General features: G+C 43.9%; 3 non-coding genes across 3 annotated transcripts; 2 read left to right on the top strand and 1 right to left on the bottom strand.

Moving 5' to 3' along the window:
* On the top strand, window positions 1-188 carry LOC132898336 (U2 spliceosomal RNA). Its single transcript, XR_009656490.1, has one exon. It is a non-coding gene; the product is annotated as a U2 spliceosomal RNA (small nuclear RNA).
* A 5364-nt stretch (window positions 189-5552) lies between these two features.
* Window positions 5553-5624, top strand: trnaq-uug (transfer RNA glutamine (anticodon UUG)). The gene has a single exon. It is a non-coding gene; the product is annotated as a tRNA-Gln (tRNA).
* Window positions 5625-10617: 4993 nt separating this feature from the next.
* On the bottom strand, window positions 10618-10781 carry LOC132896510 (U1 spliceosomal RNA). The gene has a single exon (XR_009656071.1). It is a non-coding gene; the product is annotated as a U1 spliceosomal RNA (small nuclear RNA).
* Window positions 10782-14541: the final 3760 nt, after the last annotated feature.

The following is a 14541-nucleotide window of genomic DNA, read 5'->3' as shown; positions in this document are numbered from 1 at the left end:
GTTGTTTTTTGGCCTTTTATTTAAGATCAAGTGTAGTGTTTGTTTTTATCACTTTAATATCTGATGTATTCTTTAACTGAAAATATTATTATTAAAAAGATTTTTAGATTAGAGAGCTGGAGTTGGGATTTACTCCTTCTGCTCCACTTCAACCTGGTATTATAGTATCTCCATAGTTTGAATTACGGGGGGTACTATACTCCCCAATGAAGACCCAGTGCCCCCCAAAGAGACAAAAATATAAGTTTTGGAGGGGTCCGATATTTTTTTTGACATTGTGAAAAGGAAATATATAATTCAAACCAACTCCCATTCGGCATTCTTATTGTAGGAACATTTTAATGTAAATTGATTTCAGACAGATACCCCTATTGTGGACCGTACCATTTTTAGTCACCGCAGCGCTAGAACGCGCTAGAGCAGGGGTTCTCAAAGTGTGGGAGAGTCAGCCCCCCCGCAGAGAGCAAATAAACAACAGCGCCCCCCCTTACAATTTTTGCTGTTGCTATACTTAATGTTCCATTTTCTTTTACACATTTTAAACATCTGTGCTTTTTGAAAACATCTTTTTTACACATTTAAAACATATGAGCTTTATTAAAACATCTTTTTTACACATTTTAAACATCTGTGCTTTTTGAAAACCTCTTTTTTTTTTACACATTTTAAACATCTGTGCTTTTTTTAAACATCTTGTTTTACACATTTTAAACATCTCATAGCATCATTAGCTAGCACCTCTTGGCAGACAACACACTGTGGCAGTGGAGCATCTTCAGATCCAGTCCATGAAAAGCCAAACTTTAAATAATCGTGGTCATACTTCCTTCTTTTTTTGCTTGGCCCAGACTCTGTCTCCTCACTCACTGTAGCTTTAGGTGCCAAAAATCGATCCATTTTGTCTCTGGCAAAGGCTAGCTGAAGTTCACTAAATGTCCGCAATAGTAACTTATTCTGGTTTATTTTTCCTCACGTTGCGCCCCCCTGAAGAACTCTGGCGCCCCCTAGGGGAGACGCGCCCCACACTTTGAAAAGCCCTGCGCTAGAAGCAATAGCTTCTAGTCCACACTGTATTCAGTTGATTCATCAGATACAGTCCATGGGTTTGCAGCAATTTATACAGTCTGTGGTTTGCAGCAGAAGACATGCATTGGTAATATTAGTTGCTAACCAACTTTTAGCCTGTTGAAAATGTGTTATTTTACAACTTTCATTTATTAAAGTGATTTGTTCTTTCAGCTCATGTCACATCTTCTCATCTCCTCTCATTATCTCTAGCCGCTTTATCCTTCTACAGGGTCGCAGGCAAGCTGGAGCCTATCCCAGCTGACTACAGGCGAAAGGCGGGGTACACCCTGGACAAGTCGCCAGGTCATCAGAGGGCTGACACATAGACACAGACAACCATTCACACCTACGGTCAATTTAGAGTCACCAGTTAACCTAACCTGCATGTCTTTGGACTGTGGGGGAAACCGGAGCACCCGGAGGAAACATGCAAACTCCACACAGAAAGGCCCTCGCCAGCCCCAGGGCTCGAACCCAGGACCTTCTTGCTGTGAGGCGACAGTGCTAACCACTACACCACCGTGCTGCCCCATGTCACATCTTTATACGTTGAATTACTTACCCACTGAGGCCAGTAGGCTACAGTGGACAGACGTTAACGTTAGTTACCAACGTTAGTTAGCAAGATAAGCTAAGTCTCTATTTAAATCAAGCTTATTACAGTGTGGTATAGAAACTATTCTCATTTCAAAGGAGAAGAACTCCATATGTTTCCATTCTCATTTTATCATGAATAAATTGGGCCCTTCTGAAATTCATTTGGCACATACTGTAGGCCCATCCTGTGTGTGTGATTAGGCACAAGAAGTTCTGATGTAGGCCTAGCTAAGCCTATGCAAAATTACAATCAGAACCTCTGGGGACTGGGGGCAACATAAAAAGAGCCAGGTAGTAGGCTAGCCTAGGCAAAATAGCCTAGTACATGGATGTTTTCTATTGTTTTTACTTACATTCCTTTTGTATTATTTTTAAGATATAGTTTCATCTGAGTACCCTGTTTGAGTTTATTCACAGAGACAGTAGGCCAAACATGAGGAAAAGAAAAGGGCCAGACATCAGGCATTTTTTTGGTGCTAAAAGAGTAAGTAGTAAATATTAGCACTAAGATCTACAGACAATTACAGTACAAGTGTAGGTGCAGTTAGGTTTTATCAGGGATGAGAATGAAAAATATTTAAAAAGTCTGAAAAAACCAGGGCGGGGCCCATGGCCCAGGGGGGGTGGGGCCCATGGCCCAGGGGGGGTGGGGCCCATGGCCCAGGGGGGGCGGGGCCCATGGCCCAGGAGGGGGCGGGGCCCAGGGGTTCCAGGGGCTAATGATTTTTGGCTATTTTTTATTTATTTTTTTTTTACCCCAAAACCATTAATTTTATCAGCAAAAAGTTGCAATGTATTTGGAAATAAATTCCCCTTCTTGGTGGACTCCCAGGTGAAAATGATTAATATGGTACAAGAGACTTGTTTTTAATCAATTCACATTTGATGATTTCAAAAAATCAATGCACCTTTTAATATAAACGAGCTCGACAGTATTATATTTCTGCATTTTTGCTATTCATGTCTTTGAATACTCTAATCCTTTACAATGAAGTGCAAACCAGAAAAAAAGTTCTGTCATATAATTCTCTGAAGCTTTCTTCTGATGTTATCATGGTAGCAGGAGGTCTTGCATATTAAGCAGGCAACATTCAACATCACTCATCACTTCCCTTTCAACTGTTGTGTGTACTAACTAGGTTTTATCTGGACAGGATGTTGTGTAATGTAATGCATATACCATACGGTCAATTTGAAGATCAAGATGGTGATTTTGAGTTAAAGAACAGGCATGTACAATGGGCATTACAAATTGGAAAAAAATTTTTAAATCAAAAACTATAAGTTCATCTCGGCCTAAAAAAATTTGGGCAGACGATCCCGCACGGCACATACCAGCAATTCCCCCCCATGAAATGAGCAATAAGTAGGAGAGTTATACACGGTATCATACCTAAAATTTTATCAGAAATATAGATATGATACTATGATTCTCCCCAACATGCTACATTAGACAAGCTAACCTCATTTATAAAAAGATACACACTTATATATGACGTGTATTTGATATATATGATGTATATTCATACATTGTTACTTTACAGAAATCTTCAATAAGTTTGGTCTTTTCATGACAGCCTGTTGTAGACCTAAATATAATGCACATGAAATGACACTCCTCACCTCAACATGTCCTTTACAATCATTTAAGCCACCATGGGCAATGCTGAAATCACTGCTGCAAACAGTACATCGCACGAAACTGTCATTATTTTTTACCCTTATTAGAGAGGGAGATTCTTTTGTGTAATCTGAGCTGAAGTGGGGTTTGTACTTTCGTTTTTTGGGGCGTGCGCTCTCTCTCTGCTATGCCGGTCGTTCCTCGAGAAAAGGGATAAAAGCCCGCCCACACTGAAAGCTGATTGGCTTATTTTGCTGAGTAACCCAATCAGGATGCTCTTTGTCTGGCATGCGCTACATGAACAGGCACACAGGCAGTGTTGCCACATTGGGTGGTTTTAAGTGCATTTTGGCGGGTTTGGAACATATTTTGGGATGGAAAACATCAGCAATATCTGGCAACACTGCACACAGTCTCCCTCGCGCGCGCACATTCTAAGATGCGTGATGCAGACCTTAATGTTGCGCGCGCACGCTCTTGCTCGCTTCTATCAATATGCAGGAGACTCCCGGAAGTTCTCGGAGACTTGGGATGTCTGCGTTATAAGGTCACCACAGATCGTTAATCATACCCTCCCGAAAATTTCTCAACGGATTTACATCGATTTCAAAAACGATCATTTTGGTCTGAAAAAGTCGGAAATCCGCCGATCGGCGGAAAATTCTCATCCCTGTTTTATACACTGTTCATGTGAATAAAGAAAATGGGTTCCCAGCAGACAGGAGAGGCACAGCAGGATGAAAGAGAGCAAGACATTCAGCAGGACTGTTCTGCATGTGTGTATATACTGTATGTGACTCATTTGTAGTGTTGATACCCAGTTTGTTCTGACAAAGAAGGTTATCAGGTTGTACTGCTGTTTTTCTTCTGTGGTAGTACTGTATGGTTTGTCATGCTTCTTAATGACATTAAAAATTATTGTTCAGAGTTATTGTGTTGAGTTACTGACACCGACTTTCATAGATGAGACGGGACAGGACCAGGGGGGCGATTGATATGATAGTGGACCATGATGGTACCCCCCAATTATGGTGGGGTAATTCGCACTCTGAGTATCTCCAGGAATATTGCCTTGTTCTAAATACAAAGAAACAGCTTTCTTATTTGATATATTCTTTAAATAAAGATAATAAATGAGTTTTCTAAAATTATGAGTGGGAATAGAGCTTTTTCTATTCTATCTGTTCATATGGCATTGTAGTCGATCTAGAAATTGTCTTATTAAAAAAATAAGTAAAGAAAAAAGTTCTTTCTGTCTTTGCTGGGTCGACCTTTTCCCCATTGCCTGGTTTTCTCCATGTTCAACAAGCTACTGGACCATTAGTCTGCAGTAATTCTTTCCCCTACTTTCTCATTAGACAGATCACACAACACCCCAACCCCTTCTTTCTTTCTTTCTTTCTTTCTATCAAAAACTCTCGTTGGTCAGACATTGCTCTGCCTGTGTGCAATGGCTAATAAAGCAAGGTGGAAGAGATTGGCCCAGGCCACCTTACTCTCTACCAGCTTTCTGCATCTCCAATACAGTGTCACTAACCTGGTTAAGTATAACCTAGATTTTGAGTGGTTTAAGGCGCTGTGTTTAGGTTGCAGTCTTTTCTGGAGGTGTGGGTTTGAATTCCACTTCTGATATTTGCTATCACGGGTTATTAACGGGCCATTGGTTTTATGCTCATGGTTTGTGTTTGTTGAATGCATTGGGAGTTTTGCCTGCATGTGAGTGAAAATGGAAGCTTCAGCTAGCATGCCTTTGCAAAAATAAGCTTGAGAAACTTTTGGAATAGAATGCTTCGAGAGTATTTGGAGTGCAATAAATAAAATTCGATCAGAATTAATTTCTTAGCCTGTAAAAAATTGCATGCTTGAAATATTCAGATTTTTAGATTATTTTCAGATAAGTTTTTTTTTCAGTTTCTTGTGAATATCTGCCACATTTTACAATATCATTAGGTATTTTATGTTTCTAGATGTAAAAATATAAAGTTTTAGTTCATGGAATGACATGCGACCTTTGACCTGGATTTTCATATGGTTATAATGTAAATTGCCTGTTGACATTGATTGATAAACTACAAAACTAGAAATTAATACAAACAACAATGAATGATTAACCATGTAGCCAGCAGTCAGGGTTTCTAGAATTTTTTTTTTTTTTCCAGCAGGTTGATGATTTCAGGTAAAACCTTCAATCGTGTTCATGTGCTGCTGGAATTTCATTCTATCATTCAAAGGTTTGACAGTGAAAATAACCCTTTAGCTGTGTCTTGGTTCCATGGTGTAATGGCTAGCACCCTGGACTTTGACTCTAGTGATCTGAGTTCAAATCTCAGTGGAACCTCTGAAGCCTTTGTTTGTGGCTTCTGAACTCACATGCACAGACTATCTCAACTGTATGCTCCTTTTGGTCAAGCAAGCTATCACATCCCAAACCCTTTGTTTCCGTTAAAGTGCCAGTCTTCTGAAAATTACATTACCCCTGGGAATTATACCCGATAAAACTAGACATGTTTAATAGTTTACTGTCTAAATTGTATTTTAATACGAGACCAGGAACATGTTCTGTTTATTTGGTAAAGTTTGACTCTTTGAGTCCACCATTACACGAACACGTTCCTGATAAGTTACTGTTTGTTCAAAGAAGTGAAATCATATGCGAAATGCTTAAAAGTTCGTTGGCATTTCTGGCTTCGTCTGTTTTGGAAATTGGAGCACATTTTTAATAATTTTTATTTATTTATTCTGCAACAAAACTAAAACCAAAGCATGCCTCCTAAGGGGTGTGTCCTTCAAGACTGTTCGTGTAGCCATTAAAAAAAGCAGAATTTTGATCCATTGTAGCCCAAAAGCTGGCAGGACACTTGCGGAAAAAATGGGTTTGATTTGTACTGACAAAGAGAGGTAACTTCAAGCCGACAGGATGGTTTGGTGTCTGCTCCATACATTTTGAAAAAGATACATCTGTGAGGCAGATTCACATAGAAGGATTTGAGTGATGTCCGGTACATGAAGCAGTTCCTACGATCTGGAAACAAAAGTCAGACGTGCCATCCCAAAGAGCTCACCACACAGTAAGTGTCAAGCTTGCATTTAGCCTGTCGCTCTTGGTGAAGATAAGCAGGGTGGCGGTCTTCTTTTGGTCACTGTAGATAGGTATTTGAACAGTGACCCAAGTGCATTGCCAACTCATGTGGTCAGCATAAGACCTGCGTATGGTCAACGATGCGTCTCACTTTGGTGCCCGGCTGTCGGTCTAGCCGAGCGGACTAAGGAGCAGTGTTCGGCTCGTGGTATCCAGTGGAGATGCGTTCTTCAGTGTTGATCCTGATGTTTGTTGAGTCCTGTTTACTGGTGTTTGGGATGGTGTGCTGATACAGTACCATGCTGAACTCCAGTTTTGCATCTTAAGGTACTGAAGCAGATGCCTTGATCTTCCCCTACGTAATTTAGAATGCTTACGAGTAAGTTTGAGATTCTCTTTGCCATACGATGGGTGAAAACTGGTCATTGCAGTCCATTCTAGGGTTCATTTTACAACACTGGCTTTATTTAGCAGCACTGCCCACAGACGGTTGGCAGGTCGAGTCAAAGTACTGTCATAAAATGTTTGCAGAGGTTGCTTGTAAAAGCACTGCCAATACAGAGTATTGCAATAGTTAGCCAAGTGCATGGCCCACGCGTGAGGTCAACACGCCATGCCACCCCAAAATGTAGCTCCCTCCAGTCTCTTGCTGCAGCTGACATCAATTTTACTTTGCCATTTTTTTAACTGACTCCTCTATTACTGACACTGTCTGATGTGCTTGGGGACAGTAGGGGCTCCGAGTGTGCCTCCCTCATGGCTGTTTTAGTCCTTAAATCATCTTCAGTGCTTAAAGAAGCCCACCCAAAAAACTTTGTCAGCTTAGACTATGCCATTGTTTGGGTCACGCAGAGATAATTCCACCAAAACACCAGACCGATTAAGACACACTGCAATTGGTCAAAAGCTTGGAGCTTATTTGGGCATTATGTGTTGTCGATTTTTATTGGTCACAAGCATGTGCTCATTGTTTACACTCTGGCTTCCTGCCGTCTCTTCACTGGGGTTGGATTTTGGCAAACGGAGGGATTTGTGGAGGGAGTTCTAGAAAAGATGAAATATGATAATGATGACAGATACATTCATCACAGTGATGACTGCTAGTAATTTTCTCTTCGTCATTGATGGATTATGTTTGTCAGTGACAAGCGTGACGAGTGCTAGTGGGAACCCTGGTTACACTACATTTAAATTCACTTAACCAACATTGAGGGAATATTGCTCCAGCGGTACAACAGTCTTTCAATTATTAAATCTACCTTGCTAACAGTGAGCACAGCACACACAGAAAACTGGGGGTTTTCTGACGTAACTTTCATTAGACTAGCACATTCGGAACGATGCAGCCGAGTGAAATCCACCTACCCGTCAGTCGCTGCGATCTAATAATGGCGGACAAGCTTTTAGTAATTTTTGGAACAGAATTCAGATGCAAAGAAGCATTTTTTATTTATCTCCCAACTTTACAGTGTATTTGGCACATCACACACAGAAAACCAGGTATTTTCTGATGCACCTTTCATGAAACAAGCACTTTCAGAACGATGCAGCCAAGAGAAATCCATGTCGCCAGCAGTTCAGGTCGACCATTTAAGGCATCCATTAAATTAGCTGAATCAATTTTCTGATATTTACCTAAAAGCTAAAAACACAGAAAACAGCTACAACTTAGTAAATGAAGATAAAATATGACAGGACTACAGACAAAAAGATCTGAACTTCAGCAAATGGATGCATGAATTTTTCGACTAGCATCCTGTCTGTCAGTGTTAGCTAACGCTACTTATGTCATCTGCTGCACTAGTATATTTTGCCTGAGAAAGTTTCTCAACTAAAGACAAAATAAACAAAAGAATCACGACTTACCTCTTCTATTTTGCTAAGGCATCGTGTTTAGCAGATAGTTACAACTTCGTACGACACAAATCCTCATAAAATATAAAGTATGACAGACTGATAGAAAACAGTGGCGCCAATTTCTCGAGCTGAAGTCCATTAACGTTAACATTAAACATATGATGATGCTGTGTGATGTCACGCATTCTCGCAGCGCATGCGCATTCAATGATAATTCCAATAAAAATGTTATTTTAAAAATTGATGGGTGTAATTCACTTCAGCTTATTTTTTTGTTGTATAAATCATTTTTGACAAACTCTCATATTGATGGTGTTTTTAGAATAGATGAAAATGAATAAAAGTATTATATTATAATAAACACTGAAGCAGAGGGAGCTCAGCTCCTGCTGGCTGTACTGCCGAGGCGAGGAGGCGGAGCTGAGCTCCAGAGGGCCCCGCCCAATTTAATCTCTGGGTTCGGAACCTGAAAAGTCGGTCCCCTTCCGGATAGCCGTTTTGTTTTTTGTTTTTTTCCTGGGGCGAGCCGTGACGACATCAGAGGGCGTGTTTTTAGTTTAGGACAAGTTTCTACATCTTCTTATGATTACTAGTTGGTCTGTGCTCGTATTTTGGAAGAAAGCAAATATTTGCTATGTCTGCAAGTCTTATGAAGACAAGGAGGCTCAAAGCGCAGCGTGTGGAGAAAATGTACCTGGCTCCGCATGTTGCTGGTGTTTTCGTTCTGCTCACACAGCTTTCTGACCACCAGGGAAGAAATAACAGAACAAAGCTTGCGGGCAAGCAATGCGATCCACCATCTCCGGACTACTGTTTACTTCTGCTGTGCACTGTGCAATGCCTTCTGTCGATGACGCATTCTTGATGACAAATTTCTGTTGAAAACTCATGGAGACCAGGGGCGTCACTAGGCCTTTTTTACGGGGGCACGTGCCCCAGTAAAAATCAGCTGTGCCCCAGTAAGGAAATGTTGAAAGATTTTTGTAACAAACTAGTTTCTTTGGTAGATTATTTATCTACTGTAAGTTGTAGGACAGAGTGTGTTTCAAACTTCTATTGCCTCTTCTTTCTAACTAATTTTCTGATTGGTCTGGGAGATTCTCAATGTAAACATAGCGTGCGTGCGGCGTGCCATGAGTCCATTTAGCCTACTGGAGAGATGAGTCTACTCTTTGGATGAGTCAGAGAACAGACTCTGGATGAGTTAAGGTACCACGAAGTTTTTGCAACAAAACTAAGCAAACCATATTCTAACAAACCCATTAAACTACATCGAATTAAACAATATTAAATTACTTTTCCAGATGGATATCAGACAATTCTTCTCACAAAGCAGAGACAGGGGCAGGGAAACAGTGACAGATGAGGAGGAGGATGAGAGAAGTAAGATTAAGGTTGTAGGCTATGTGCTAGTCAGTCATAACTAACCAGCTAAGTTCGTGAATCGTGAGAGTTGAGGTGACACGTTTAGCATCAGCATGCGTTAAAAGCCCAAATGCCAACAATAATTTTTTGGGGGACTGGGATGTGTTTTCCATCTAGTTGGCCTATTCCTTGTATAACTTAATCCACGAGAGCATAAGAATTATCCACTTTGCATAGGTTGTCCAGGAACGTTAAGGTGCATTGTGCAGGGGGGGGGGGGGGGGGTGCAGTGCCCCAGTAGAGCTTAATTCCTAGTGACACCCCTGATCGAGACCCTTGCTCGTGCCAAGGTTCCCAGAAGCCTGACCTAAACCCGTTCAAGAACACGTTCCCTGGTGGTCGGAAAGCCGTGCGAGCAGAGCGAAAATAACAGCAACATGCGGAGCCAGCTACATTTTCTCCACATGTTGCACTTTGGTCCCTGAGCCCACTTGTCTTCATAAGACTTCAAACACATCGTACAACTTGCACTCCAGCGCACAACGTCAGGGGAGGGCAAAGAAGGAAGGAAGGAAGGAAATAGATAGATAGATAGATAGATAGAAAAGCCACCAGCTCTATTTTTGACTCTGTCAGGGTTATGGGAAAGAGGAGAGAGCAGGAACGCATTCCCCCACTTTCAGAAATTATGCAGTCGATATTCACGCATTTGAGGAATTCGCAAAGGTCTGCACGACCCCAGTGAAATTCTCTCCGTCAACGGTGCATCCTCAACAACCATTTGCTGCTCAAAACTCATGGAAACCCTAGCTGGGTGCTAAGAATAAAAGAAGCCTGAACAAAACCTGTTTTCTCGCACTCAGAAACACAGCAATACACAGAACCAGAGAGATTTTTTCCACGTTACCCTTAAGAGCATAACCCTTCTAGCTCCTCGAAGATTTAAAGCAGCTAGTAGCTCTTGATATAAAACATCTGAACACAAAGAAAAATAAACAGCTCTATCTTTGACTCCCACAGAATTAGGCAAAAGGGGAGAGCGCGAACACAGTCCCCCACTACCAAAAATTATGCAGTTGAGATTCCTGTATTTGAAGAATTCACAAAGGTCAGTACAACCTGAGTGCAATGGCTAGGCCTCACTTTGGACAAACCACCTTCTTGATCATGGTATTGCCCCTGCCAGGTAAGTATGAGCTTCTTTACCTGGCTGAGATGTAACCCTGCAAGGGTGTAGGCCGCTCCGTGAGGGCAGGCAAAGCATCCGAACAGGGTTTTGCATAATTTTTGGCCCCTCCTCTTCCAAGTCAGCACAAGACACTGGTGGTGATTTCATTGCGCTCCCTCTACTGGTCAGACAAGATATGGACCCGACAAGACTTTGCACCGACCGACATGTAGCCCTTTTCCACCAACAGGGAACGGGTTCCGTTCTGGTTCGCGCACCAAAGTTTGATCCGTTCAGAGCATTTTGGTCAAAAATCCATTGGGTCAGACAGTGGTTAAATTGGCTTTTGTAAGGAGGGGGAGCTCTTCTTCACTCACAGTGTTCAATATCTCTCAAAACATTTTTATTTATCGCACCATCAGTTTAATACATATTTTATCAGCTTATGGCCTAGTTATTTATATCTCACATCAATGCACATATTGGTAACTTATTACGCCTACGTTTCACCATCAATCTACACTGTAATTTGTAAAACCTATTCACAATATACACCACCAATTCACATATTAGCAATAGTATTTACATCTCATCAATCTACCGTATTATTTGCATTACTTGTTTACATCTCACACCATCAATTCACATATTAACAATGGTTCTTTACATTTCACATCATAAATCTACATCAGTCAAATCAATTGTTTGCTAAACTTACTTACATGTCACAACATCAAACCACATATCAGCAATAGCCAGTCATTCCAATTTAATTTACAACTTTCCAAATAAGACTTAGATCAAGTTTCTCCTGCCTTTCCTGTCTCTGTCTACATGCTCCCGGGGAGACTCCCAGAGCGTCCGGGAGACTAGGGATGTCTGAATCATTTAATTTTGTTATTTAGTCTAGTCTTAGTACCCCACAGCAACCTCATAACTTTGACCGACCAAAGCAACATTGGATTGGGAGTCGAGCGCGCGAGCCAATGGAAAAATCCAGGCTGCCAGTTCTCACTATCACGAGGGAGGTTTGCTAAGGCTCCATGCGCAAAGATATGTTAGCGGGCATCCATTAAATTAGCTAACTCAATTTTCTGATATTTACCTACAAGCTAAAAACACAGAAAACTTTTTTTTGTTTGACTTTTACTAGACTTAGAAATAGAATATTAGAAGAACATCATCAGAGGGTCTACCATTGGCAATTCATAATAGTCATAATCGACATTGACTTTAGGCATATTAAAGTATGGTCTATAGTCACTGGATTTATCTAGATCTGTTACTATTAATAAGATTTAATTGACACAAAATGTGGTCATTCATATATATACACAAACATTTTATATATGCATACACTCAAGGGCACTTCCGCCCAACACCACCCCATGTTAACCGAACTACATGTCTTTGAACTGTGGGGTTAACCAGAGCTGACACAGGGAGAACATGCAAACTCCACACAGAAAGGGCCCCGCCAGCCGCTGGGCTCAAACCCAGAACCTTCTTGCAGTGCGAACTACTCCATCCCCCTGCTGCGCAAGTTAATAAATTTTAAAGCCTCCCTGTCAGGGAATCGAACCCCGGTCTTCCGCATGACAGGCGGAGATACTGTCCACTATACTAACGAGGATGACACAATAGCTCTCATTTATCAATAAAAAATGTGGTATGGAAAGCACTTACTGCTGGGGTCAACAGCGTTCCTGTCAATAATCAAACTCCAGCTGATGTTTTCATATTTAATTTATAGGCCTACATCCGTGATATTGGACAGATCACACAGCACTCAACTGTTCCTTTTCAAAATTCAACACCCCCCACCCTGCTTGCTTATCTATCTATCGATCGATCGATCGATCGATCAATCTTTCTTTCAAAAAAGCTCGTTGGTCAGACATTTCTCTGCCTGTGTGCAATGGCTAATAAAGCTGTAAAGGTGTAAGAGATTGGCCCAGGCCACCAGACCCTATTGAGGTATTTCACTCACGTGACCAAGTCATGTGACGCTGCCATTTTGGACGGCACGGCTCGAATCAGTTTGAATGTGAGGAAGGCGACAAACGAAAAACATAAAAGAAAAAGGAGCGAGATGCAGAAAACACCTTCACTATCCAGCGACGTAGGGCATTTACAGGGCGAGCAGAGGGAGAGGTATTTGCAAAAATTGAGGTTAGCAGGCTTGGAGAATGACGTTTACCTGCTTCCACCAGGATTGTTCACTGACAGCTAAATTTTGTTCACATTTTCATTTACTTTCGGTCCTCAGGATAAACAAAATGTTATTAAATGTCATTGAAATAACTTCTTAGTCTGTTGAGACATGGCCCGTTATAAGTTTTTCCTTTACTGTATTTACTAGTTTACTGAGCGCGCTCCGGGGCGGGCTGGCTGGCTGGCTAGCTAGCGCTCCGGGGCTAGCTAGCGCTCCGGGGCCGGCTGGCTAGCGCTTCGGAGCCGGCTGGCTGGCTAGCTAGCGCTCCGGGGCCAGCTGGCTGGCTGGCTAGCTAGCTAGCGCTCCGGGGCGGGCTGGCTGGCTGGCTGGCTAGCGCTCCGGGGCCGGCTGGCGCTCCGGGGCCGGCTGGCCGGCTAGCGCTCCGGGGCCGGCTGGCCGGCTAGCGCTCCGGGGCCGGCTGGCTAGCTAGCTAGCGCTCCGGGGCCGGCTGGCTAGCACTCCGGGGCCGGCTGGCTAGCACTCCGGATCCGGCTGGCTGGCTAGCTAGCGCTCTGGGTCCGGCTGGCTAGCTAGCGCTCCGGGTCCGGCTGGCTAGCGCTCCGGGTCCGGCTGGCTGGCTAGCGCTCCGGAGCCGGCTGGCTGGCTAGCTAGCTAGCGCTCCGGGTCCGGCTGGCTGGCTAGCGCTCCGGGGCCGGCTAGCTAGCGCTCCGGGGCCGGCTGGCTAGCGCTCCGGGGCCGGCTAGCTAGCGCTCCGGGTCTGGCTGGCTAGCGCTCCGGGTCCGGCTGGCTAGTGCTCCGGAGCCGGCTGGCTGGCTAGCGAGCGCTCCGGAGCCGGCTGGCTGGCTAGCGAGCGCTCCGGGGCCGGCTGGCTGGCTAGCGAGCGCTCCGGGGCCGGCTGGCTGGCTAGCGAGCGCTCCGGGGCCGGCTGGCTGGCTAGCGAGCGCTCCGGGGCCGGCTGGCTGGCTAGCGAGCGCTCCGGGGCCGGCTGGCTGGCTTGCTAGCGCTCCGGGGCCGGCTGGCTGGCTAGCGAGCGCTCCGGGGCCGGCTGGCTGGCTTGCTAGCGCTCCGGGGCCGGCTGGCTGGCTAGCGAGCACTCCGGGGCCGGCTGGCTGGCTAGCGAGCGCTCCGGGGCCGGCTGGCTGGCTAGCTAGCGCTCCGGGGCCGGCTGGCTGGCTAGCTAGCGCTCCGGGGCCGGCTGGCTGGCTAGCTAGCGCTCCGGGGCCGGCTGGCTCAGTAAACTAGTAAATCCAGTAAAGGAAAAACTTGAGACTGAAAGGTTTTAACAGTCATCCAAATGACTGAACGTAAACATTGCTACAGTAACATACCAGCTACTGTTGTTGACATTAGCTAGCTTGCCGTCCAAAATGGCGGACACCGGGGTGTCACGTGACCCTGTGGCGTCAGGTGAAATACCTCAATACCAGCTTTCTGCACCTCCAATCCAGTGTCACTATCCTTTTTGCATGAAAGCATCTCCCACACGCCCCAAAAGGCGATGTCTCTCTTCAAAAGGATCCAGCTGTTGGGGGCGGAGTCTAGCTGTGTTTACCTTTCTGGAGTTTAATATGTGGAAGTGGTATATTTAAAGCCATTAGCTGTAGTAAGTT

This window comes from Neoarius graeffei, chromosome 1, assembly GCF_027579695.1.
Source record: "Neoarius graeffei isolate fNeoGra1 chromosome 1, fNeoGra1.pri, whole genome shotgun sequence".
Classification (NCBI taxonomy): domain Eukaryota; kingdom Metazoa; phylum Chordata; class Actinopteri; order Siluriformes; family Ariidae; genus Neoarius; species Neoarius graeffei.
This window is presented reverse-complemented; position numbering and strand designations above follow the sequence as displayed.